Below are 26,535 nucleotides of genomic sequence, written 5' to 3'. Positions count from 1 at the left end.
ATACAGTAATACTGTACAAAGCTACAATAATCAAAACAGTATGGTATTGGCAAAAGAACAGAAATATAGATCAATGAAACAGAATAGAGAGCCCAGAAAGAAATACACACACCTATAGTCAATTAATCTTCAACAAAGGAGATAAGAATATATAATGGAGAAGAGAGAGTCTCTTCAGCAAGTGGTGTTGGGAAAGCTGGACAGCCACGTGTAAATCAATGAAGTCAGAACACTCCCTCATAGCATATACAAAAATAAACTCGAAATGGTTTAAAGACGTAAATATAAGACATGACACCATAAGACAACTAGAAGAGAACCAAGCAAAGCATTCTCTGACATAAATCATAGCAATATTTTCTTAGATCAGTCTCCCAAGGCAAAAGAAATAAAAGCAAAAATAAACAAATAGGACCTAATCAAACTTAAAAGCTTTTGCATAGCAAGCTGAAAACCATCAACAAAATGAAAAGAAAACCTACAGAATGGGAGACAATATTTGCAAATGATGCAACTGACAAGGAGTTAGTATCCAAAATACACAAACATCTCATGGAACCCAATATTGAAAAACAAACTACCCAATCAAAAAAGGGGCAGAAGTCCTAAATAGACATTCCTCCAATAATGACCTACAGTTTGCCAACAGGCACATGGAAAGATTCTCAACATTGCTAATTATTAGAGAACTGCAAATCAAAACCGCAATGAGGTATCACCTTACAGGGGTCAGAATGGCCATCATCAAAAAGTCTACAAATAAATGCTGGAGAGGGTGTAGAGAAAAGGGAACACTCCTACACTGTTGGTGGGAATGTAGATTGGTGCAGCCACCATGGAAAACAGTATGGAGGTTACTTTAAAAAATTAAAAATAGAGTTACCACATGATCCAGCAATCCCACTCTTGGGTATATATTTGGAAAAGACAAAAACTCTAATTTGAAAAGATACATGCACTCCATTGTTCATAGCAGCACTGTTTACAATCACCAAGACATGCAAACAACCCAAGTGCCCATCAACAGACTAGTTTAAGAAAAAGCAGTATAGGGTCATGTGAGCAAGTGCCATGGGCGCAAAGCATGCAGAGAGTCGTAGTCCCGCCACCATTCAGAAGCCAGGGCTGATGTGCGGTGTGATGTGGCCCCAAATACTGGTGGTGGGGGCCAGATGGCAGCAGGCTGGTGCCCCACGCTGGGGCCTCGCCTCGCGGCCAGATTTCCCCAGCAGCAGACGTGGGACAACCACCTGGCCCTGCAGTAGAGCCTGCACGTGACAATGGCCTGGGCTCTCGGGCTCATTCCCATGGCAGTAGAGCAGACGGGTCCAACTCCCACATCATGAACCACCAGCCCTGCGGGGGCACCCGGGGCCAAGTCACAGACATCACCATCCTGGCGGAGGAGATCATGAAACTCAAGAAGCAGCTGTACAGCATCCACGCCAAGCACACCAAACAGAGCCTGCAGGTGATCGAGTCTGCCATGGAGAGGGACCATTACATGAGCCCCATGGAGACTCAGGAGTTTGGCATCTTAGACAAGGTTCTGGTCTACCCTCCCCAGGACGAGGAGGACGAGCTGGAGCTGGCACAGAAGGAGCCGGCAGCGGCGGTAGCAGCAGAGCCTGCCCCAGTGAACACATGAGAGCTGGTCCTCACCCTCCAGAGGGAAGCAGAGGGGCCCAGTGTCAGCCCTGCCCACCCCTCCCTACTGAGCCTGGAGGGGCCCCTTGAGGAACTCTGGGTTTGGGGAATGCCCCTCCAGGTGGGCATCCTGGCTAAGACACTGTGATTTTACATTAAATCTTTGTAGTCTTTGCAAAAAAAAAAAGGAAAAATGATATAAATATACAATGGAATATTACTCAGCCATAAAAAAGAACATTGCCATTTGCAGCAATGTGGGTGGATGTAGAGACCATTATGTTCATTGAAATAAGTCAGACAGAGAAAGACAAATACTATATGGTATTACTTATATGTGGACTCTAAAAAATAATACAAGTGAATCTATATACAAAGCAGAATCAGACTCACAGACACAGAAAACAAACATGTGGTTACCAAAGGGGAGAAGGAGGTAGGGAGGGACAAATTAGGAGTATGGGATTAACAGATACAAACTAGTATACATAAAATAGATAAGCAACAAGGATTTACTGTATAACACAGGGAATTATACCCAATATCTTGTAATAACCTATAATGGAATACAATCTGCAAAAAAAGTAAAAAATCTGAATCACTATGCTGTACACCTGAAGTTAACATAATATTGTAAATCAACTATACTTCAATTTAATAAGGTGGGAGGTGGTGAGAGATTATCCTGGGTGAGTCTGACCTAATCAGACGAGTCCTTAAAAAGGGACAGGGCTTCTACTGAGAAGGGTCCAACATCTGAAAGACACTTGGTGTCAGGGAGATTCTCCATTCCTGGCTTTGAAGGGGGTTGGGGCCATGTGGCAAGAATCTGAAAGTGGTCTCCAGGAGCTGAGAGTGACCTCTGGTCAACAGCCAGCAAGAAAATAGGCACCTCAGTCGTACGACTGCAAGGAATGAATACTGCCAGCAACTTGAATGAGCCTGAAAGGGAACCCTGAGCTCTAGGCGAGATCACAGCTCTGGCCGCCGACAGCCTGATTTTAGCCTTGTGAGCTGCGAATCCAGACACGTTGGGCCCCCACTTCTGACCTACAGAACTATGAGCTAATAAATGCCTGTTGTTTCAAACTGATAAATTTGTGGCCATCTGTTACAGAGCCATAGAAAACCCCCACACATTGGTGGTTCTAAAACATTCGTTCTGCCTCCAGTTTCCTGTGTGACCAACGGTATATCACTTACCCTCTCTGAACTTCAGCTGTCACAATGAATGAAAACAGTAACTCATCTCTTGCCTGCAGGATTCACGGGAAAATCGAATTACTTCATGTACATGAAAGCACTTGCAAAGTTATAAAGCGGCCTATAAATGGAAAGCTTATTATTGTCACGTTAAAAATAAACCCCCAACTTTGACCACAGGAAATGATTTGGAATCAACCAACCCAGAGCTTTGGAGTTAAACCATCATGGGCCAAAGCCCTGGTTCTTCCACTGATTAGCCATCTTTTGATGGGGTTATTTAACCTCTTTAAGAGTTAGTGTCCTGGGTGTACAAATATGAACCCCCTAAGATTGTTGTGAGCTTCACATATCATAGCACATGGCACGGAACACGCGCTCAGTATATAATACGTCCAGATCAGGGCAGATCAGAAGGCTCCAGGAGAGAGATTTTCCACAAGATGAACTTGATCAAATATTTGACGTGTCTGAATGTCTTCAGAGTAGTTTCAGACATCTGGCAAAGTTTACAGTTGCATTACTGATAAATACATAGAAAACCAAGAACCCCAAAAGCCAGATGACTATTAACTCCAGGGGAAGGATTGTGCAAGGGGAAAAAAAGTAATAACCATCATTCACTACATGGATTAGCTGTGCAAAATATTTACAAAACATTTAAACATTTAATAAGATAAACACTGAATAGTGATCTGATCAAAAGTACACTATAACTCTATTGGGAGCATGGGGATGGGGGCGGAGGGGGACATGTGTGGGCAGGAGGAGAAAGGAAAAAAATTTAAAGAAAAAAGAATGGATTCATGGATTAAGTATGATGCTCTAATTTGATCATCGTAAGTGAAAGATATTTTAATCCATTAAAGATTTTAACTCGTGAAACAAAGATACAGTGATAATAATATTTTAAGAGGGCGACAACCACAAGATTTGGTTCTAGTTCAGAGTCATCTGACAGGGCAGTATTTTCCTATCAGAGGGAGAGCTGCAGGGTTCCAGAGGGCGTAGAAGTTTCTAGCGAGTGAAAAAGAAAATTCCTATGTAATTTACTTTTGGAAGGTTAAAAAAAATAGTAAATAAATGTGAAGGCATCTGCCTATAGCAAATCTGGGCAGAGACAAAATGGCATGCAGGTGGCAGTGTTCAGAAGGAGTGAATCTGACAACATTTCTCCCCCAAGCTCACCAGATCCAAAGCGGAACACACCCACATCCAGCTGCCATGGCTGTAACAAAACAGGAGCTTATCAGCCCTGAGTTGGTTGATTCTAAATCATTTCCTGTGGTCAAAGTTGGGGGTTTATTTTTAACATGACAATAATAAACTTTCTGTTTATAAGCCACTTTATAACTTTGCAAGTGCTTTCCCGTACATTAAGTAATTTGATTTTTTTCCCATGAATCCTGCAGGCAGGAGAGGAGTTATTGCTTTCATTAACTGTGGCAGCTGAAGCTCAGAGAGGGTAAGTGACATACCGTTGGTCACACAGGAAACTGGAGGTAGAGCCAGTGTTAGAGGTGTGTGGGTTTTCTATGGCTCTGTAACAGATGGCCACAAATTTATCAGCTTAAAACAGCAGCCATTTATTAGCTCATAGTTCTGTCGGTCAGAAGTCAGAGCATTCCCCCCCCAATATTATACTAATGTAAACTTTACATCCAGGAAAGAGCACAGATTTTAAGCACTCAATTCCTCTTTATATGTGTAGATACCTATGTGACCAGCACTCGGATCAAGATCTGGAAGACTTCTATCACCCCCTAAAGAGTTCTCCTGTGTCCCTTTCCAGTTAATACCACCTCCTTTTGCCTCCCAGAGGTAACTGCTAGTGTCACTTTTACTACCGCAGATTAAATGTTGCCCCCTTTTTAAGCTTCATGTAAATAGAAGCGTGTAGTATTTACTGTTATATGTTTGGCTTCTTTCACGCGGCAGAACGTCTGTGATTCACCCATGTAGTTGTGTGTATCCATGCTTTATTCTTTTTAAAAAACACATATCATGATTTTTTTTAAATGGAGGTGTAATTGACATAGAACACTATGCTAGTTTCAGGTGTAGAACATAACGATTTGATACTTGTGTATACGGCCACAATGTATATATAGTCACAAAATGATCGCCATAATAAGTCTAGTTAACATCCGTCACCGCGCAGGGTTACACTTTTTTTTTTTTTTCTTATTATGAGGACTTTTAAGAACTACTCTCCTGCTTGGTCCTTTTATATCCCACTGTATGAATATCCATTCTACTGCGGATGGACACTTCGGCTGTCTGAAGCCTGTGCTCTTAACCACTAAGCTATGTATGAGGTCAGTGTCCTTCTCCTGCGATTTGGCTTTGCTTGGACTTGGCTTGCCAACGCTGGGCGGGTGGCTGGAGTGGAGTCATCAGGGAGCAGGTGAGGGCCTTGCGGCTTCTCAGGGCGCAGGCTTTGGACCACGCAGGTGCGGGCAAGAGGCGAAATACCTTTGCCCACAGGAGAGCCAATCTGCATCTGAAAGCTGGCTCATCCTTGAAGGGCAGCCACGCTTCCTCCCTGAGGTTAATTGTTTTGAAATCTCCATGGAGACTCGAGAGCCCGCCCCCCCCAACTCCAGTTTCTGGGGACGTCCTGGAGCTTCCACCTAAGTCATCAGGGGTTGGAGGGGTGGTCTGGCCTCAAAAGCCATTTGTAAAGCTAACAAACAAATCACAAGGCAAATTGAGTCCAGTCTGTTGCTGGGCGAAGCCAGCCGCAGTTGCATTGTGGGCTTAAGGGGGAGACTGCTAAGGCGCAGGCACGTGGGGTCACCTGTACAAAGCCTGGCGAAGTTTTATGGGCCCTTGGTGGACTTGCACGCCTGCTACAATGAACATGCCCAACAAAGGGGCTCTTTAAAGAAGAGAAGTTTTATGGCCTTCCACAGCAAGCTGCGGCCTGCTCTCTGGCTTTGGGGAGGAGGTGATTTACAGCAGCTGGGGTACCTCCCCCACCCCGGGTGAACTTCTTCAGGTTAAAACACGCATCTGGTGGTCTCCGGAAGCCTGCAGGCTGGTCTACAGTGAGCAGCTGGGGGTGACAGCTCACTGCTGCGAAGATGATGGAAAGCCTGGAAAATGGGACTGATGGGCACTCTCGAAAAGAACTGGGATGATTCAGCCCAGAGAAGTGAAGATGATTCCCCACGCTCAAGTATACAAGCGGCTCTTACACCAGTGTTGGCGGTCAGCTGTTCTCCACCTCTCAGAAAAAGAAAAACAAAAAATCCTAAGATGATGAAGTGGTTTGAAATTCCAGTGGGAGGGACTAAGGGTCGAGAATAAAAAGCCAGGGCCTGACAATGGGAACTGCACATCAGACCGGGTTACCATGGAGGCTGATGGACCCTTTCCTGCAGAGCTGGGCAAGCAGACTGGAAGCACTTAACAGTCAGGAGGAGACGGGTGACCGCTCAGGTCGCTTCATTTCGGCAATGTCGTCTTCGTGTGGGTCTCCGAGAAGCAGACCCTGAGACGCAGATGTGCATGCAAGTAGTTCACTTGGGACAATGTCCCAAGAAGCACACTGATGGCCCGAGAGGGGAGGCGGGGCAGGGAGGAAGGCCGATCGAGGGTGAACTGAACAGTGGGTAACCTCTGTGGCCAAGTGGGGCACAATCGCACTGGGGACTCTTTGGAAGATGGTATAGAGCAGAACTGTCGTCTCTGATGAGCAAAAAAGCTTAGGGACTTATCCATCAACTCCCACCTCTCACTGGTTGAGGCTCCTTCCTTTTCTGAAGAGTGCTGGGTAACAGAGCCTTAGAAAAATGAGACTATGCAGACTTTTCAGGGATTTTTTTGGTACAAACAGTGATACCAGGGACACAAAACACCACCATGGGCCCCGTTAGAATGAGAAGAACAAGGGGGCCAGGTAATAAATGGAGTTCTGGCCCAGGTCTGACTGATGGTAGCTCCATTGGGTCTGTGAACCTAGCCAGTGGTCATTTCTCCAGTCGCCAAGTACCTAATTGGAATGGATATACTCAGTGGTTAACAGAACCCCCATCCATCTGGTTCCTTGGCCTATGGAGTAAGGGTGATCACAGTGGGGAAGGCAAGGAGGAAGCCTCTGAAATGCCCCCTTCACATACCAAGCCAAGACAGTCAATCATAAGCAGTAGCACATGCTGGGTAGATTAGGGCCACCCTCAATGATTTAAAGAATACAGGGTTGGTGGTCCCCAAATATCCCCATTTAATTCACTAGTCCAGCCCCTCAAAGAACTGGGTGGATCATGTTGAACGAGAGTCGATCACTTAATCAAGCAACAGCCCCAGTAGAAGCTGCATTGCCCAATGTGGTATCTTTATTTCCAGCGCACATATGTGATCTGCCATGGATCTGCCAAATATATTTTTTTCCACCTGTAATGGCTTATATTTGTGTGGTATGGACAACAGTAGACATGGATGGTCTTGCTTCAGAGCTGTGTTAACTTTCCCACCCTCTCTCATAACCTCAAGGGCTCTGGACCATCTGGACATCCTGCAAAACACGGCACGGATGTACCATGTTGCTAACATCACGTTCATCTTACCAGATGGGCAAGAAGTGGTAGGTCGGAGGTCTTGATAAGACACATGAGCTCCAGACGGTGGGAGATACACTCTCTGAAAATTAGGGCCCCACCATCACTGGTGAAGGTTTGAGGGACCCAGTGAGCTGGGACATCCCCTAGGAAGTAAAAAACAACTTGCCACATTCGCCACGTCCCACCACTAAGAAAGGAGTGCCATGTTTGGTAAGTCTCCCCAGGGGATATCCATTAAGTGAGTGATCCAGAAGGCTGCCAGCTTTGAGTGGGACCCAGAGCAGGAAGGAATTCTGCAGCCAGTTCAGGCTGAGGTGCCAGCATCCCTGTAGCTTGGACTCTGCGGCCTGATACATGAGATAAGCATAGTGGGAAAAGATGCTGGATAGGGTTTATGGCCAGCTCCGACAGAAGAGTCACATTGCAGGTGCCTAGATCTTGCTTCTGGAGCAAGGCCATGCCACACTATTCAGAAAGCAGCTCCCTGCCTGCTACTGGGCCTTGACGGAGATGGAGCATCTGACCATGGGATATCAAGGGACCCTGTGACTACAACCACCCATTATGAGCTGGGACTGTAAGATCTACCAAACCCCAAGGTTGAGCACAATCCACTGTGTGCTGAGAACGGTACTCCTGGGTTGGAGGCAAGTAGGAGCAGAGAGCACAAAATGCACGAACAGGTGAGCTAGATGCCATGCCATCCATCACTGTTGCTCCAGCATCCTTCCTCCAGCTGACCTCAAAGGGCCACATGTGGCAGGTCCCTAATGCCCAGCTGATGGATCAGGGGAAAGGCTGAGCTTGAGTCCAGGATGGATCTACTGGGTTCGATAGTATAAGCCACAGATGGTTGCTGCCCCTTTGTAGACTCAGTCAGAGGTGATGGCCCTGAAGACAGAAGTGAGGCGACATCCTCTCAATGGGCAGAGATCTAGCTAATGTGCCTGATGATTTACCATGTGCAGAAAGAGAAGTAGCCTGAGGTAAGAAAATATATAGACTCAGAGGCAGCAGCAAATGGCCAGGCTGGCTGCTCAGAGTCCAGAAAGGAGACAGATTAGAAGATCAGGGACAAACAAATCTGGGGAAGAGGCATGCAGAGGGAGGGCCCTATGGGGGTATGCACAAAATACGAAGATCTTTGATCACATGTGAATATGCACCAGAGAGCACTGACTGCAGAAGAGCCACTACACAACCAGGTAGACAAAATGCCTCCGCCAGCTGACATCAGCCATCCTATGTCACTGGCCAGCCCAATGCAGGCATGATGATGTAACAGGCATGTGAATGAAGTAGTTACGGCAGCAGGGACGGAGAGTACTTTTGGCCTCATCACATGGGCTCTCTCTCACTAAGGTTGCTCTAGCTACTGGCTAGAAAACAGTATGGAGGTTTCTCAAAAAACTAAAAACAGAACTACCATATAAGCCAGCAATTCCACCCCTGGGTATGTATCTGAAAAATACCAAAACACTACTTCGAAAAGATACATGCACCCCAATGATCATAGCAGCATTATTTCCAGTTGCCAAGATACAGAAACAACCTAAGTGTCCATCAAACAGCTGAATGGAGAAGGAAGATGTGATGTACATATATGCAACAGAATACTACTCAGCCGTAAAAAAGAATGAAATTTGCTGTTTGCAGCAGCATGGATGGACCTAGAGATGATCATACTAAGTGAAGTAAGTCATCCAGAGAAAGACAAATACTGTGTATCACTTACATGTGGAATCTAAAAAATACAGCAAACTAGTGAAAATAATAAAACAGAAGCAGACTCACAGATATAGAGAACAAACTAGTGGTTACCAGTGGGGAGAGGGAAGGGGGGAGAGGAAATGGAGGGGTAGGGAATTAAGAGGTACAAACTAATAGGTTTAAAATAAGCTACAAAGATACATTGTACAACACAGGGAATATAGCCAATATTTTTAACAACTATAATTGGAGTATAACCTTTAAAAATTCTAAATCACTATATTGTACACCTGTAACTTACATAATAGTGTACACCTGTAACTTACATAATATTGTGCATGAACTATACCTCAATTAAAAAGTTTTTTTTTTTTTTTTAATTTCAGAACAGGAAAAAAAAAAGAAGAGTGAAAGTCAGTGTCAGGCCTGGAGGCCACGGGGCCTAACTTATCTGTCCTGGGAAACTTGGTAAGCAAAGTCAGCAGGCAGGGTTGCCTACAAAACTCGTGGGACTCCATTCAAAATCAAAGTGCAGTGCCCTTGTTCCAGAAGCAGGGAAAATGTACTGTTAAAGTTACACACATATAAAGCTTCTTCCTTTAAAAATGTCTTATTACTTGTAAAACACAATAGGAGTAACAGTGATACATGAATACACAATGTAAACTTACAAACTACAAACAATAACATTTTTGGTGTCATAATATTATGTAGTACAATAAATAATGCTTTATGAATGTGATCTTGACTGATCATATTTTTCTGGCTCACTTTTCTGCAAATTCATTTCTGAGGTCATCAAAACGTATACTTTTAGCACCTGCACTTTCAATCAATTCAAATTGAAAGCAACATCAGTCACTCTTGGCAAACGGGAGATTGCAGGTAACTTTGGTAATTTTTAATTTTGAAAAGGCTCTTTCTGCTGATGCAACTGTTACTAGATCTGCTAAGGATATTTTCGTAGGCTGTGACAACATTGGGATACACATCTAATCAATTATTTCAAAATATGTTTTGAAATTCAAAAAATTTCAGTACATCTAGAGCTGCTGATTCTGATGGAACTTTATTTTTCCAAAAAATTTAACTCTATACAAATTAGTTTCAGGCCATTCTGAACTTAATTTTAAATGTAAATTTGTACAAAGGCATTTTAAGATTTTTGCCCGACATTTCCTATCACTTGTGGAGGTCACAGAAGAAACTGGAAGTGGCCTCCTGATTTATAGCTAATTCACAAATGCCTGTTTATGCATTCTATTATTGTATCTTCAGTTACAAGGAAAACTTAATTTAAAAATCGCCCTTTTTGTTAATAATTGGTTCATCTGAACTTTCCTATGAAAATTGTGTCCTTCTCTGTTGAATTTGACGATCTTTACATTTAATTTTCTATTTCTGAGCCTGTGGATATTTGTCATGCAATGTTGCGGTGGTTTTCAAAACTCGAGTTTCTAAACTCTTTGAAAACCTCCAACAACCCCCTGATACGCTTCATTGCCACATTCATGCGCACGCTTTTATTTTTTAATAATTTACTAACCAAGTGTACTGTCTGAACTCGGGCAGTTCCTGTCCAGGCCCTCAGGCTGGAGAGTTAATGTCCGTGCAGATGCTGCAGGAATGGGGTCCAGGTAGCGATGGGCAAGCTGGCCTCCCACCGCAGGTCCCAGGGCTAACCCCACACAAGCCCCTCCTCTCTCCTCTGCCACAGCTGTTACTTCCGCTGCTGCCACCACCATCAGCACCACCAAATCTGGGCCTCAGGGCTCTGCGGTGACCCGGACTGCCCGGACGTGTGCATTAGTGCCGGGGGTCACCAGGGAATCACTTGGGCTGTGCCGTCTGCAGAGTCAGAGCTGCTGCTACCCAGTGTTAGAGGTGCTGCTTATGCGCACGCGCTCCATTGTCCCATCAAATGGCACTTATGAAACGCAGGTTCAAAGATTATTAAGAATTTCAAGACGGCTTAAACCAAGCATGGGGTCCTTCTGAGAGCGGGCCCCGTGCTATTGCGGACGCTGTCTGCAGGCGTCGGGTTGTACTTCTGACCGGTTCACTGGTCAGCTGGTGCAAAACTGCCTGTCTTAATTTGAGTTGCCCTCAAAGCAGATGGGCCCTGAGACAAGGATGTAGGTGCAAGTTGTTTGCAAGTTGTTAGCCAGGAGGTGATCACAGGAAGCACAGTGACGGGGTGAGAAAGTGAGAAAGGGAAGTGGGGAAAGCCAATTAAGGGCTGTTAATGGGTGGACTGTCCCGTGGGTCACTGGGATGCAATGTGGCCCGGGGGTGGGGGTGGGGGCTGGGGGACTACATAGAAGTCAGCCTTCCACTGAGAGACCAGGAAGCTCGGGTATTTGCCCTTCAACTCCCATTCCTCATTGGTTGAAGGTCCCTCCTGGACTCCTGGAGCACAGACACCCAGCCTGCCCCGACTTCCCAGCCCAACCTGGTGCCCCCACCTCCCCCTCCACTAGAGACTGCCTTTTGGCAGAGACACAGGAAGTGGAGGTGGTTGGGAACTGGCTGCAGATGACCTCGGGGTGGAGCCCAGAACGATGGTTGCGGCTACCTTTTCTCTTACCTCTCCCGCCCCTGCCCCCTCCACACACGTCCTTTCATTTATCCTTAATGCTGTAATTAGCACTTAATTTCCTCCTTGCATTAGTATTACAAGGGCCTCCAACAACTTTATTTTCTTGCTTTATTTATACTAGTGAAAAGGCACTTCGAAGCAAATTATCCTGGCCTCCATCTCTCCCTCTACCTGTTTATCTCTGTGTTTATGGGGTGTCTATTGCCACGGTATCTGGACGTTTAGACAGTCCCATTAGATCAAATTCATTACCCGAGAGAGGAAGGCAAGCCCATCCCTCCTCCAGCCCCGGGCAGGAGGTGCCTGCTCGGCAGCACCTCGAGGCCTCACAGGCTCAGGGACACCTGCCAGCCCGGAGCCTCCAGTCTTCCAACTCAAGGAGAGGAACATTTTTGGCAAAGCAGTGAATCCCCTCCTGGAACCAGGCATGGAGAGCTTGCAAACTCATTTGGAAGATCTACCAGAGGGTGGGGCTCAATATGTTGGGCATTTAAAATTTGAAATGAGTTCAATTTCATTGCTCTCCAAATATCAAATTGAGCCTATTTTTCACAAATGTGGCTCTGCGCTCTCAGAGGCTCCCATCGGAAGATTCCAGATGTTAACTCCTTCTCTCCCACCGTGAAGGGATGGAGAGTACCCAGTTCAAACAGCACTGAGCAGCTCTTTGTGCTGGGCCTGTGTGGCTGCTTTGAGGCCCCAGCTTCCCAGCGTGACCACAATGGAGCTCTCTGGTGCTTATGGCTGGTCACAGCCCCGGGGGCCCCCCTGCCCTGCTTTCCAGCCTCTGCCTTTTGCCCTCAGGCCTCTCTCTGAGTTTATGACCTGGGCTTGCCCCTCAAACAATAGTGACCGCCCTGACCCTCCTTCTCCCCAGCAGGGATTCCGTGTCTCGGTGCTGTGGGCTGTCCTGACCATACACCCCGGCCACCCAGGACTCTCAGTGTCCCCCATTGTGGGTGTTCCTCCCCAGGGAGCTCACGCAGGCCCAGGTAGGAGAATCCAAGTAACACCGCGAGGGAAGAAGTCCGGGTAAAGAAACACTTGCCTTTTAAAGTGATAATAAGTCATATGTGTTGACTATATTTTAAAACAACAACAACAAACACTACAAACCAACAACATACGTGAGCAACACAGTGAAAATCGAAATCACCCAAAGATCGCCATTGTTAACATAGGGTAGTGTATATCTCATCAAATTTCACCTCTACAAATAGACACATGAAAACATACTTCTTTAAATGCGAATCATGACTACAATGAGGTGTCACCTCACACCAGTCAGAATGGCCATCATTCAAAAGTCCACAGATGATAAATGCTGGAAAAGGTGTGGAGAAAAAAGAACCCTCCTACACTGTTGGTGGGAATGTAATTTGGTGCAGCCGCTATGGAAAACAGTATGGAGCTTCCTTAAAAAATTAAAAATATGATTCAGCAATCCCATTCCTGGGCATACATCTGGCAAAAACCCTAATTCAAAAAGATACATGTACCCCAATGTTCATAGCAGTGCTATTTATGATAGCCAAGACATGGAAACAGCCTAAATGTCCATTGACAGACGATTGGATAAAGAAGATGTGGTGTATACACACACACACGTACACACACAATGTAATACTACTCAACCATGAGAAAGAATGAAACAATGCCACTCGCAGCAACATGGATGCACCTAGAGGGTATCAAACTAAGTCAGAGAAAGACAAATATCATAGGATACCACTTATATGTGGAATCTCAAAAAAAAATGACACAAATGAACTTATTTACAAAACAGAAATAGATTCACAGACATAGAAAACAAACTCATGGTTACCAAACGGGAAATGTGGGAAGGGATAAATTAGGAGTATGGGATTAGCAGATACTAACTACTATATATAAAATAAACAATAGGTTCTACTGTAGAGCCCAGGAAACTATATTCAATATCTTGTAATAACCTATAATGAAAAAGAATATGAAAACAATATATATGTGTAACTGAATCACTACCCTGTACACCAGAAACTAGCACAACATTGTGAATTGACTATACTTCAGTTTTTAAAAAACCAGAAAAAATTTCTTTAAACAAAATTAGGATACACTGTACAAATTAATTCAAAACTGCTTTATTCACTTAACAGTGGATCTGAGTATTTTCCTAAATAAAAACAGATCAACATTGAGTTTTTAAATGGCTGCCCAGTGTTCTGTTGTATGAAAACACTGTCATTTATTAAATGTATTTCTTATGGTTCGTTTAGGTCATCTGCAATTTTTCACTATTAGGAACTACATGGTGGCGAGCTCACCTGTGTCAGGTATTCCATCGCAATGACTTGGGATGATGGCTTGGACAATTGGAAAGTCTCCAACCCATGGCTGAATTGCTCCCGCCCCGCCCCACAAAGCTTGTGCGGATTTACCCTGGCAGAGTGGGGGCAGTGGGGGGAAGGGGAGAGGGAGGGAAGCCAACCCCAGGCAGCAGGCACACTTTCAGTCCTGTAGTCAGTGTATCCCCTTCCTGAAGACCTCCACAGCAGCCCCAACCCCTACTCCCCCTACACCCCAGCCCCTCCCCCACCCCCCAAGAAAGACCAGCCCCAGGCAAAATGGAGACGGCTGCCTGGGGTGCTCCCTTCTTCCCAGCCCCCAGCAAAGGGTCCCTGCTGTCATGGTGGAGCGTGGCGTGGCCGGGGCTTCGGGTGTGTGAGGCCAGGATTGGGGATGGGCTCAGGGGGCTCCCTCTGTGACCAGACACAGCGGAGGTCACCTGGGACAGCTCCTTCCTGAGGCTCCGCAAACCCCTTCCCGCCTCAGCCTCTGTTCCTCCTGTTAGCTTCCAGGACCCCCCTGCCCCCATCCCTGGACGTCCTCAGTGCGAACAAACGCCACTTCCTCCACAGAGCCTGCCCCGATTCCAGATGGAAGGGGTTCCTCCGGCCTGTGGCTTGGCAATCCTTTTTCATGGACTTTGGTGCTGTCGGTTTATTGTTGCCAAACTAAACTTGGGTCCACTTGCCCACTGAGCAGCAAAGCCAATCTACTGACACCAGGTTGTGGTGAAGGAAAGTACAGCATTTACTGCAGGGCTCCAAGCAAGGAGAATGGGAAGCTGGTGCTCAAAGGACCTGAACTCCCCAATGGCTTTCAGGGAAGGGTTTTTTAAAGGCAACATTTGGGGTGAGGGCTACAGGGTACATGGTTTTCTTCTGATTGGTTGGTGGTGAGGTAACAGGGTGATGTTTCAGGAATCTTAATCATTAGCCTTCTTATTCTAACCAGTCTGGGGTTGCCACCTGCTTGTGGCCAGCATACAGTCACCATCCTCCACCTGGGTGGATGGTCTAAGCTCCTGTCCAACGACTCAAAGACGTGCAACAGATTGTTCTGAATATCCCTTGAGGGGGAGCTAGGACTCTGTATATTGTCATTACTTTGCTTGCTTAACTGTTTTTCCCTTGTGTCTGAGTTCCATCACTTCCCTAATTAGTAACTGCTTGAGTTCACTCTTTAGAACTCAGGGAAGGCCTAGGAGACAAAAGCTTTTTTTCTACAAACAAGAAACAAGAGACACAGAAGGGCTTTTGTACCTGGGAAGGCCCTGCAGGGTCCAGCTCGGTTTCATTATTTCTGTTTCTAGGCTGAACTGTCTCTTAAGATGACAGCACCATTCCATTTAACAAAAGCAAGCATCACTGTGTACCATGTAGTTTCCAAGCCCCAGCTCTCCAAGGAGCCACATTGCAGACTCACTGGGCAGGGAGGAGATGGGTGTTTGACTAGAGAAAGGAGGAGGAGAGAGAAGCAGCAGCTCTAAGTTCCATCTTGAAACTTCTATGTTTCTCCCACACCACACACAACCCTTAGGTAACCCAGGGATGGGGGCTGGTTGCCAAAGGAACTAACCATGTGATTAGAGGGTAGGAACTTTCAGCTCTACTCCCCCAACCCAGGGGGAGGGGAGGGGACTGGAATTTGAATCAATCATGAACGGCCAATGATTTGATCAATTGTGTCTTGCAATGAAGCCTCCACAAAAACCCAAAAGGACAGGGTTTGGGGAGCTTCCAGGTTGGTGAACACATGGAGATGTGGAGAGAGCAGTGAGCCCAGAGGGGGCTTTGAAGCTCCATGTCCCTTCCCCACACCTTGCCCTACGCATGCATCGCTTCCAGCTGGCTGCTCCTGACTCATATCCTTTTGTAATAAACTGGTGATCTAGTAAGTGAAATGTTTCTCTGAGTTCTATGAGCTGCTCTAGCAAATTAATTGAACCCAAGGAAGGAGAGGGTCAATGGGAACCTTCATTCTATAGACAGTTGGTCAGAAATACAGGTGACAACCCGGACTTGGTGACTGGCATTGAATTCCCAGGAGGGAGTTGTTGGAACTTCCAATTTGTAGCTGGTTATTCAGAAGCACAGGTGATTACATGAGCTTGTGACTGGCATCTGAAGTTGGGGGCAGGCAGCCTTGTGGCACTGAGCCCTTAGCCTGTGGGATCTGAGTCTGTCTCCAGGCAGATTGTGTCAGAGTTGAGTTGAACTGCAAGACACCCAGCTGGTGTCCAGAGCGTTGCTTGTTTTTGGTGTGAGGGAACCCTCCCCCGACACTGGAATTGGGTTTAGGAACCCAAGATAGCTGCTATTCTGAGTGACTCTGGGACAAGGAGGAGGGCTTCTGAGATGGGAGGCCGAGCATCCACACTGAATGCACATTGGAACACAAGGGCTGGCGCATCAGTACTGTCAGAACCATGGCGATAGTCATTATTACTACTATGACGACTGGAGCCTCTGCACCAGCTGGGGGGTGTGGAGGCGCCGCAGTTCCGAGATCCTAACGGCTGTGGCCCAAGATGCCAAGGAGCACATTTGTTCCATTTTGGGCAACGGCTCAGGAATCCCCTTTTCACAGGCGTTCATTGTCTCATCCATGCTTCTAGGCTGAAATCCCTTTAAAGACCAGAATCACATCTTGTTTACCAAAGGCAAGGACCGTGTCCCGTCTGACCTTGTCTCCCAACAGGCGGAGCACAGTGAGCGGCTCCTGGTAAGACGTTCAGTGAATTATCAGCTCTGCGGTGACTTGACGGCCCGCCCCTCGCACTACCTCCCGCGGCCCACACAACAGCCGCAGGTCTACTGACCACTATCCTCATTTGCCAACTGAGGAAACTGAGGCTTGGGGAGGGTAAGTAACTTGCCCAAGGTCCACAGCAAAGAGTGGCAGAACCAGGACTTCAACCTGGTTAAGCCCAATCCCAATCCTTGCATTCTTAACCACCAGATGTGTCTCCTCTGGCCGCTGTGACAAATTACCACAAATTTAGTGGCTTAAAGCAACACAAAGTTATCACCTTACAATTCGGGAGGTCAGAAGCCTGCAATGAGTCTTATGGGGCTATAATCGAGGTGGTGACAGAACTGGTCCCTTCTGGAGGCTCCGAGGGAGAATCTATTCTTTGCTCCTTGGCTGGTGGCTGCGTCACTCCAACCTCTGCTTTCATAGTCAACGTGACTTTCTCCTCCTCCGATTCTGGCCTCCTGCCTCCCTCTTAGAAGGATTCTTGGGATCATTTGGGGCCAATTCGGGTAAGCCTGGATGAGCCTCACATCTCAAGATTTTTTTGTTGTTGTTTTTTCTGGGGGTGGGAGGTAATTAGGTTTGTTTGTTTGTTTGTTTATTAATGGAGGCCCTGGGGATTGAACCCAGGACTTTGTGCATGCTAAACACGCACTTTACCACTGAACTATACCTTCCCCCTCAAAGCCTCCCTTATAAATGGTGATGGGATGAATTAATGAAGAAACAAGTGATATGGGACTGCGTGCTCTGAGTCTGGGTGCAGGTGGTTTACTTGGAAGCGATCCCAGGAAACCCCAGTAGGGCAGTGGGGGGGTGAGACAGGGAAGGAATAAAGGCTGATAAGGGTGTATAGATGAGCTGGTTGCCCCTATGGGCAACTGGGGCTCTATCCCACTGGGGGCCCTCGTAGGCACTGTTTTAAACACATCTCTGCCTCATCCCACTGAGGGCACCTGTACTAGTGTGCTAGCTGTAACAAAGTATCACAAACTGGGTGGCTTACAACCACAGAAATGGATTGCTTCCCAGGTCTGGAGGCTGGAAGTCTGAAATCAAAGTGTTGGCAGGGTCGCCTCCTTCTGGAGACTTTCAGGGAGAATCCATTCCAGGCTTCTCTTCAAGCTTCTGGTGACTGTTGACGATCCTGGGTTTTCCTTGGCTTGTGGACACATCGCTCCAACTTCTGCCTCCATCTTCACGCCCCCCTCTCTTCTGTGTGTCTTCTCCCCATCTCTTCTCTTGTAAGGACACTTGTCATTGGCTTTAGGGCCCAGTTGGATAACCCAGGATAATCTCATCTCAAGATTCTTAACCTGATGATGTCTACAAGACCCCTTTTTCCCAAGAAGTTTATGTTCATAGGTTCTGGGCCAACATATCTTTCGGCGGCCACCATTCAGCCCGCTACCGCTGTGAAGCTGGAGTACTTATCCAAAGATTCTCATCCCCCATTGCCTGGGGTTGCCTCTGGCGGTGTCAAACCCTAGCAGTGAGCCTTGCCCTCTAGCAAGCAAGCTCCTGTGCCTTTACAGAAAGCCCCAGGCAGGGAGGCATAGAGGGAGAGGCAGGTACTTGAGGTGGGACCCGGTCAGCAGGCTCAGGCACTGTCCGCCGTGGCTGCAAGCGAACCCAGAGGTGGTCCAGGGGACAGGGCATGAGGCATCATACAGGGATGTGTAAACTGCCTCAGAGAGACGGATGACAGAGAGCCTTCCTGCCTCCCAATATCCCCCCTGCCGCCCCTCCCTTACTCCTTAGGTGTCCTGGCCTTGCTCTGCCCCTCCCACACGAGCAGGCTGGGGAGTTTGGCTTTGTAGCAGCCCAGCCGATGCGGCTGTACATCTTTCTGAGCAGGCCGAGCGGAAAGAGGGGCGGGGTGGGGTGGGGGCAGGGTGGGAGAAGTAATTAGTTTGATGAATCTTCTTTTTAAGTTGTTCCCTACATGGAGCTCTCACGGCGTTATAGGCTCAGTGATGCATTCCCTAAGTTTTATGAATCCTTAAACATGGGCCATTTTTCAAAAGAGAGAGGTGAAAGTAATCATTTGTCGGCACAAGCCCTAGGTGTCCCCAGTCTGGAACAAGGACACCGGATGAGGCCCCCAGGCCACAGAGGGCTTTGGAGAGTCAGGATGAGGCTGAAGACTTTTTGCTGCCCCCGCCACCCCCGCTCCCCAGACAGCAGAAGCGATGTGCATTCAATATTCATCCACGAACTCGACAAGCATCTTCTACGTTCCTGCCCGGGGCTCCGATCCGGAGCTGCAAATGTAAGTCTGTCCTGAATAGCCCACAGCCCCCTCAGAGGTGTAGCCTGGGGAAGACTGTGCTGGTAGACCCTCCGCACCAGGCTGGGTGGTGACCGCTGCCTGGGAGGGATTGCAAAATTAGCCCCCAGTTCTTCCCTGCGCTTTGGCAGTGCCCTCCCACGCTGACCTTGAGCTTGGACATTGACTGGGTTTGGTATATCACCAACAGTATGGGAAGCCAAGGCTTAAAAAACACTTGCACAGTGGTGCTTGTCCACTTGCTGCTCTTGGAATCTTCGGTCCCCACATAATCAGGGCCAGGCCAGCCTGCTGGAGGACAAGAGCTCTGGTCCAGTTAGCCCCTTGCTCCGGCTGACCGCCAGCCCCCAACTGCAGAGCTCCCTGGCTGACCCCGGGCCGTGGGCCAGTGATGGGAGGCAGTCAATAAAGGAAATGCCACTGGGCAGGTCCCCGTTAGGGCACCTGGGTGCAATCCTCCCCTATGGGGACCTCACTTCTCAGCTTTTGGTGATCCCCACCAGGAGCCCCCATCGGAGCTCCCGGGGAGGCGACTATGGTTGACTGTCAAGCTGATTCCCAGCCCAGAAAAATTCCTGACCTTGACCTTAATGCTCTACCAGCAAAAGTAAGTTCACTTTCCACTCCCTTTGGGGCCCTTTTGATGATGGAGGTAAGAGCTGAACTCAGAAAGCTTTGATCTTCTTTCTAAGTTGAGGTCAGTTGCCAGATTGTTAAGTTCGTTTTAATGGATGGGGAGGCTTCCCTGGGGGTTGAGTTTAATGTAAGCAAACAGAGCAGATCCTTCGTGCTGGGAAGGAGCTGGCTATTGGGCCAGTGCCTGAGCTGGGTGGCTTCCCCTCCTGCCGGGCTGATGGACGATATCCCGGAGTTGGCCCAACCTGGCATGTTCTAGACTCCATCTCCACCTCACCTGCTGCCGGCCTGAAAGCCACAGGGAGCTCCCACCGCAGCCATTCAAGAGGAGGAACACTGAGACGGTTGGATCTAGAAAAAAATGGCCCTTTCCCTCCTCACTTATGATTAGACACCAGGGTCCACGGTTCTAAAACCAGCGGCTCCTCTGCCCCGCTTCCTCTCAGTGACCACGATCCGTCTCTCTCCCTTTGGCCATCCACAGAGTTGCCAGCCCCCAGAAATGCCCTTCTCTTGTCTGAAGCCAAATTGGCCATGAGGGTCATGGGGTCTTTCTGTGCCAGGCTGACCTGCCCATTGGATGAGGTGTGCCTGGACCGTTTGCCTGCACTGAAGCCACAGCCACTGTCCAGTGGCAGACGCATCGGCCTCCGAGTGTGCTATGAGGACGGAGCCCCGGCCCTGCCTTGTCCAATCTCACCTTTCCCTTGAATAGGGGCGCCCCTGACCCGTGGGAGAGTGCCCGCCATAGCCACTGGGCCTCCAGGTCATGTTCAAGGGGAGAGGCCTTCAACTTGGATACCCTTGGAGATGCGAGTTTGTGGGGAAAATGACAGAAGCCAGCACCCACCTCCTGACTAGTTCTTGGGGGCGGTGGGTAGAAGGGAGGTCACAGACCTTCGCACCGACAGAGGCTGATTCCTGTTGAAGAGGTCACATCCCCAGGGCTGCCCTTTGAGACCTTTCCAGCCTGATGGGCTCACAGAAACCAGCAGAAAAGGTATGTGTAGGTGAATGAATGTGTGTGTGCCTCTGTATATATGTGTGAGAACGCGTCGTGTATTTGTGAATGTGAGTAACTTGTGGGTGTGTTGTGTGCGCCCGTGTATGTGTGCACGTGTCTGTATTTGTGTATACTTGTGAAAGCACGTGTGTACCTATCTACCCCGTGACATCTCTCGCCCCAAGGGAAGACCAAGTCGGGGTCACAGAACTCTCTAGGCCTAGGAACCAGAGGTAAAATCTGGTACTTAGTGTCCTTGAGATTCTTTTAGTAATTCTATTCCCCCCCTGAGTCACAGCAGGGGCTGCGGCTTCCTTCTGATCACCCCCGCTTTGTTCCTCTCACCCACATCTTTGCCAGCATCTCCACTGCCATTAATATCACCTGTTCCCCATCTCACCCTCCCAAGCATAAGAACGACAGGGCAGCCAAACTGCCACATCCTAGGGTCACCCATCCTTGCATCCAGAACGAGGAATGAACAAACACATCATTTACTGAGAACCGAGTATGCGCCAGGCTCAGTGACTCTTGGCCCATGGCCACGTGCTCTCCCCAAGTTCCCTGGCGTCCCCTTCCAAATACGCCATGTGCACTCACATCCGTATCTCAGGGACCACCTTCAAAGGACCCCAACAAAGCGAGTGACTTATCTGATGAGTTGGAGCAAAGAATCCAGGCTCCGGGGGGTCTCAGCCCCTTCTGGGTCCCCTTTGAGAGGCAGCCCACCCAGAAAAGCACACCATCTCAGCTCCCGGTGGGCCTCAGCTCTGCCCGTGGCTGAGCGGGTCAGATCAATGCCGGGGCAAGTCTCAGCGAGACAATTGCGACAGATCTCAAGCCCCATCTGCCAATATCCCCTTTTCTGTAGGAGAGAACATTTTGAACTCCACCTTTTGGACTTCTACATCTATTTCTCATTTGGCCGGGAGGAGAAGAGAGGAGCGTTATTAATTGATCCTCCTGAAACCCCAACATTTATCACTGTATTCCCAGAACCCCAAAGTGCCAGGAACATAACAGGGACTCATTAATATCTGTGGAATGGGAAAAAGTGACAGAGCAAGATTTCCACCCAGGTCTGCCTTCCTCCAAGGCCAAGCCACTTTCCCTAGACCTTGTCCAAGAGGGGAGGGCTGGAGAGAGACTGAGGGGGGCCAGGGGAGCCGTGGCATGGCCGTGATGCCTGGCTCTCCTGCCCTCCTGCAGAGAGAAAATTCTCTGTGAGCCACGGCCCAGGGGCCAGGTCGGCAGCCGCCCCCCGGGGGAGGCCGGGGCTGGGCCAGGGAGGTGCAAATCTCTGCGCATTATCCTGCCAGCCACGTCTAATCACAACTCTGTGTGTTTTGACTGAGAAGCTCTACCTGCCTCTCGGGACTGATGTGAAGATTAATGCCTGTTTAGCAAATTACAGCTTCCCCGCCACCTCCTGCTCCTGGGAGAGAAGGAGCCTTGGAAACGGAAAATAAAAACAAACCTCAGCGCTCAGTGTCAAGGCTTGGCCACAGCAATGACAGCTGGGCCTGACTCGACCGAGCGTGGAGGCTTAGCAAAGCGAGGTGAGGCCTGGGGCGCACAGGCACGAAGGCGGAGGCGACGCCAGGCCCACCCTTGGGCTCTGGGGCACTCGGGGTCTGAGGGAGAGTGCAAGATGGAGCAGGGCCTTTCTCAAAAGACAGCCAAGGGCAGTTTGCAGCCAGGGTCGGGATCCTCTAAAGGCCTGAATGGAATGGGGGGTGGGGTGGGAGAGGGGCGTCCTGCCCCCACACTGAGGGGATGGATCGGTGCCAATCCCCCATCTCTGAGGCTGCTTCTGTTGTCTCCGAGGCAGGGAGGTTGACTGCTTTCTTCTCCGAAACTCAGAGGGAGAATCTGGGGATCAAGGCGACTTTGGCTCAATTTGAGGTTCCTGGGAGATGGATGTCGAGATGGTAGCATGAATCCTCAGCTGATCGCGTGTAAATAAAGAGCTGGCAGAGAAGGCTGAGGACAGGTCTGAAGGAAAACAGCCTGCAGCAGGCGCAGGCGTGGCCCTGGCGTCCCCGATGTCCCCGGCACTTTCAGTTTCTGTGCGCGCCAGCGGGGTCCACTGCGCGCTCGGGTGACCTCCGCCGGAGGGCTTGCTCCAGGCCTCACGCAGGCCAAGCTCTCAGCAGCACAGCAGGAGTTAGAAGATAATTACTCGGCTCCTGGCCCCGAGGTGGGAGACTCCAAGGCAGCCGTGTTGAACCCCGTGGCCCGTGGCGGTAACTCTCTTGACAATGTATCCTTCCCTTCCAAGGCTCCCCTCCCCGACGCCCCTGCGGGTCCTCCCGAACAAACCAGTGATGCTCAAATCTTGGTCTCAGGGTCTGCTTTTGAAGGAGCCCGAACTAGGTCAGAATGGAAAGGAGGGATCTGAGGAAGCGAGAGCCTAGGAAACACCGCAGGAGGGGCAGAAACAAACTGAGTGGTTACCACTTAGGAGAAAAATGGTGTTACGTTCACGGCCATCAAAGTCTCCTTTTTTGTTCTTTTTTTTTTTTTTTTTAAACTCCTCAATCCACTCTCTCTCCTGTATGAACAGTCTGTTTTTCCAGAACAGAGACAAGGTACTAACAGAACTTACCCATCTGTGAGTGACAAGATTTCCTGGTGACAGGAGCCCGGCCCTGCCCAGCCGGGAGAGTGTCTCCGGCTGCCCTGTGCTGCTGACAGCCCTGGGCTGGGCCCGGTGCGCTGTATGGATCAGGCCCTTCCTCGCTCCCTCCACCCCTCCACTCTCCTCTAGACAAAGTCGGGGATCTGGAATCCTTGGATGCCTTCTGCAAGACGGGCCCTCCCTGGGTGTGTGGCCCTTGGCCGTCTGGAGGACAGATTTTCAGGGGCCGCCATTGGGATTGGCTGTGGTTGGTTTGGAGGACTTCTGATGGCTTTGCTCTAGTTCCTGTCCTAGTCTTAAGCTGTTTCAGAGGTCACCCGGGGCAGAAATGGAAAAGCTGGGGGCCGGAAATCCAACCTACTGATTTTGCAAATAAGACACCTGTACCCTGCGGCTCTCTTGATAAGAGGGCACTCTGAGAGAGCCAGTCTGGGCTCAGGGGTAAGCAAGGTGAGGCTTGTGGACCCCAGAGGAGCACTCAGAAGGGGGTGGCCCCTCCCCAGGGATCTCCATTCTGCCTGCCCACCAAAGCGAGGAGGCCAGAGAGTGAGGAAGGGTGAGAAGGGAGCCTGAGGACACTCTCTGGCTGGGGTGGGGGTGGGGCTGCGTGGTGAGGTGACAGGGCTGCGGAGGGGGAGGGAGGAGACCAGGGGAAGGTGGTTCCCGTATGTGCCAGGGCTGCCCCCATGCCATCTCATGTAACTCTCCCATTAGCCCTGTGAGCAGGGATCTGTGGTCCCCATTTCACATGGGAGGAAACTGAGTCATTTGACCAAAGCCAAGAGGTGAAGGAGCCAGGTCTCAAACCCAGGCCTTTCTGGCTTCAGAGCCCATGCCTATGCTTCTCCCTTCACACCTCACACTGTTCCTCCAGGGGTCTGAAGAGGTCCTGTCATGGACTCCAGGGAAGCTGCGGGTTGCCTCGCATCTTGGACAGTCACTGTTGTCATCTATAAAGGAGGGCGGGCAGGACTCCCCGAAGTCTTCTGCTCCCAACCCTGGATGTGCGGTGGGTTCTATATTCTAGCAGGCAAATGGCCTGTCCTGGGCCGGAAGGCACAGGCCCCTGCCTGTGTGGGCCTGGAATTCTTTCCAGGGACCTGAGGTAGTTAGTTTCTGCTGGGTCAGGCTGTTCTATGGGGGAGTCCAGCCCCACCCCTCCGGCCGCCTTTCCCAGAAGCATGGACATCAGCCATCTGCGAGGCTGACTCTAGTCAGTCCAGTTCCTGGAGCCCAGCTGTTCCGGTCGGCTCCTTCTGCATGAGAAACTACCACAGTCCTGAGTGGCTAAAAACCGACTCCTTATATTTTACGATTTCATAGGTTGGGAATTCAGGCAGTGTTTGCACAACTCCCCTGCTTCCGGAGGCATGGAGGGAGGTCTCTCAGCGTTGTTCAGCTGGCAAGATAGATTGTTCTGGCAGCTTCCCTCACATATCTAGAACCTTGGCAGAGCTGGTTGGCTGGCTGGACTCAGAGTGAGCTTTCTAGCACGTAGCCTCGATAGTTGGACTTCTCACATTATAACCCTGGGCCCCAAAAGGGAGTGGTCCAGAGAACCAGGAGGAAGTTACGTGGCCTTTTATGACTGTAAAGCCTCAGAGGTTACATCGGATGCTTCAGCGCCCTCTACTGGTTGAAGCAGTCATAAGCCCACTCAGGTTCAAGGGGAGAGGCCATAAACCCCACCTCTTATTGGATGGAGTGTCAAAGACTTGAGGTCATATTTTAAAAGGGCCATACTTTAAAAGTGTCATAATGGTCCAGCTGTCCAAGTTTGCCCCCAGCCTTTCATGTCCCATTCCTTCTTCCATACTCCTCCTCTGTCCCTGGCTGCTCTCCCACCAGCAAGACAGCCAGTGTTCCCCTCCTCTCTCTGTAAAGATCTGAAACACTCTTTCATCATAAGTGTCAGGGTCTTCACGTGTTACCCTCCTGAGGGAAATTTTTACGGGAAAATTGTGGCCTGAGAATGGTGTGACATAACCAAAGGAATGCATTGCTAATGGTGGAATTTCAAGCATTTACCACAGGACAGTAGGGGATATATTTTTCAGCCAAGGGACTTCCCTGCTTCAGACAGCTGGCTGTTCAATCTGCCCTGAGCCCATAAACACCAAACTGTGGCCACTGGGGCTCCCAAAGCAGCCTGGACAGCAGCTTCCACACAGTGGTTTCCCAGCTATCCCTGACAATCAATATCCAGCCTGCAGAAGGGGAAGAGGTGATGGTTCCAGATCACGCTGGTGGCCAACTCAGAGCTACCCAGATTTAGTGCTCCACAGTGTAAGGGGCGAGAATGAAGGCAGTAGTGTGCACAGAATTCAAGTTTGTTTGGAAGTGAAAATATTTATGTAGCATTGGCTCCCTCAGAGCATTCCACTTTCTATTCCTCATTACTTTGTTTCTCAGCACTAACCTGGACACTAGAAACAAAGACCATGTGAAAAAGTGATTATGGAATAACGACCTGATGTAGAAAAGTGTTAATTTCAAGCAGGGGGCAGGGGAGGACCCCACACTCCACCTGCTTCTCCCTCTCCCTCTCTCTGTCTCTGTCCACATCACGCCAGGACTTGTTTATCTTATGTTTTCTTGGTTTGGTTTAGCCTGATGGCAGGAGAAACTGGGTATGGTGAGTATATTTCAATTTTTCAGATAAATCTCAGAAATTTCCACACAGGTTCCTTTTAATGTACCCCATCCCCTTTTAAACCAAAGCTCGGAGTCCTAAGTTTCAGGGGGAGAGGTGAAGAGACATGTGGGAGGTTCTGAGAGGAGGCACCAAAGACATGATGGGTAAGTTTAAGTGAGCACTTACTATGTGTAGGCACTGTTCTAAGCGTTTAGGGTCTAAGTGTTTTCCACGTATCGATTCCATTGAACTATCACGACAACCCAGGAGGCAGGTGCCAGAATGATCCCTACTTGCCAAATGAGGAGGCTGAGGCATGGAGAGGTTAGGAAGACAGCCCAAAGACACAGAGCTGGGAGGTGGCAGAGGGGAGATTTGAACGCAGACAATCTGTTTCCAGGGTCTGTTAATCCACTTGACCACTTACTGACTCTGGTCCTCGGCCTTTGGCCTATACTTCTGGGATATTTTCAGAGCAAATTTAGGCCAAGGCTGATCTCAAATAGATGAGGGGGCCTTGTGCT

General features: G+C 49.0%; 1 pseudogene; it reads left to right on the top strand.

The window, feature by feature from the left end:
• Positions 1-1,298: 1,298 nt before the first annotated feature.
• On the top strand, positions 1,299-1,762 carry LOC105076009 (ATP-dependent Clp protease proteolytic subunit, mitochondrial pseudogene; annotated as a pseudogene).
• Positions 1,763-26,535: the final 24,773 nt, after the last annotated feature.

This window comes from Camelus bactrianus, chromosome X, assembly GCF_048773025.1.
Source record: "Camelus bactrianus isolate YW-2024 breed Bactrian camel chromosome X, ASM4877302v1, whole genome shotgun sequence".
In the NCBI taxonomy this organism is placed as follows: domain Eukaryota; kingdom Metazoa; phylum Chordata; class Mammalia; order Artiodactyla; family Camelidae; genus Camelus; species Camelus bactrianus.
This window is presented reverse-complemented; position numbering and strand designations above follow the sequence as displayed.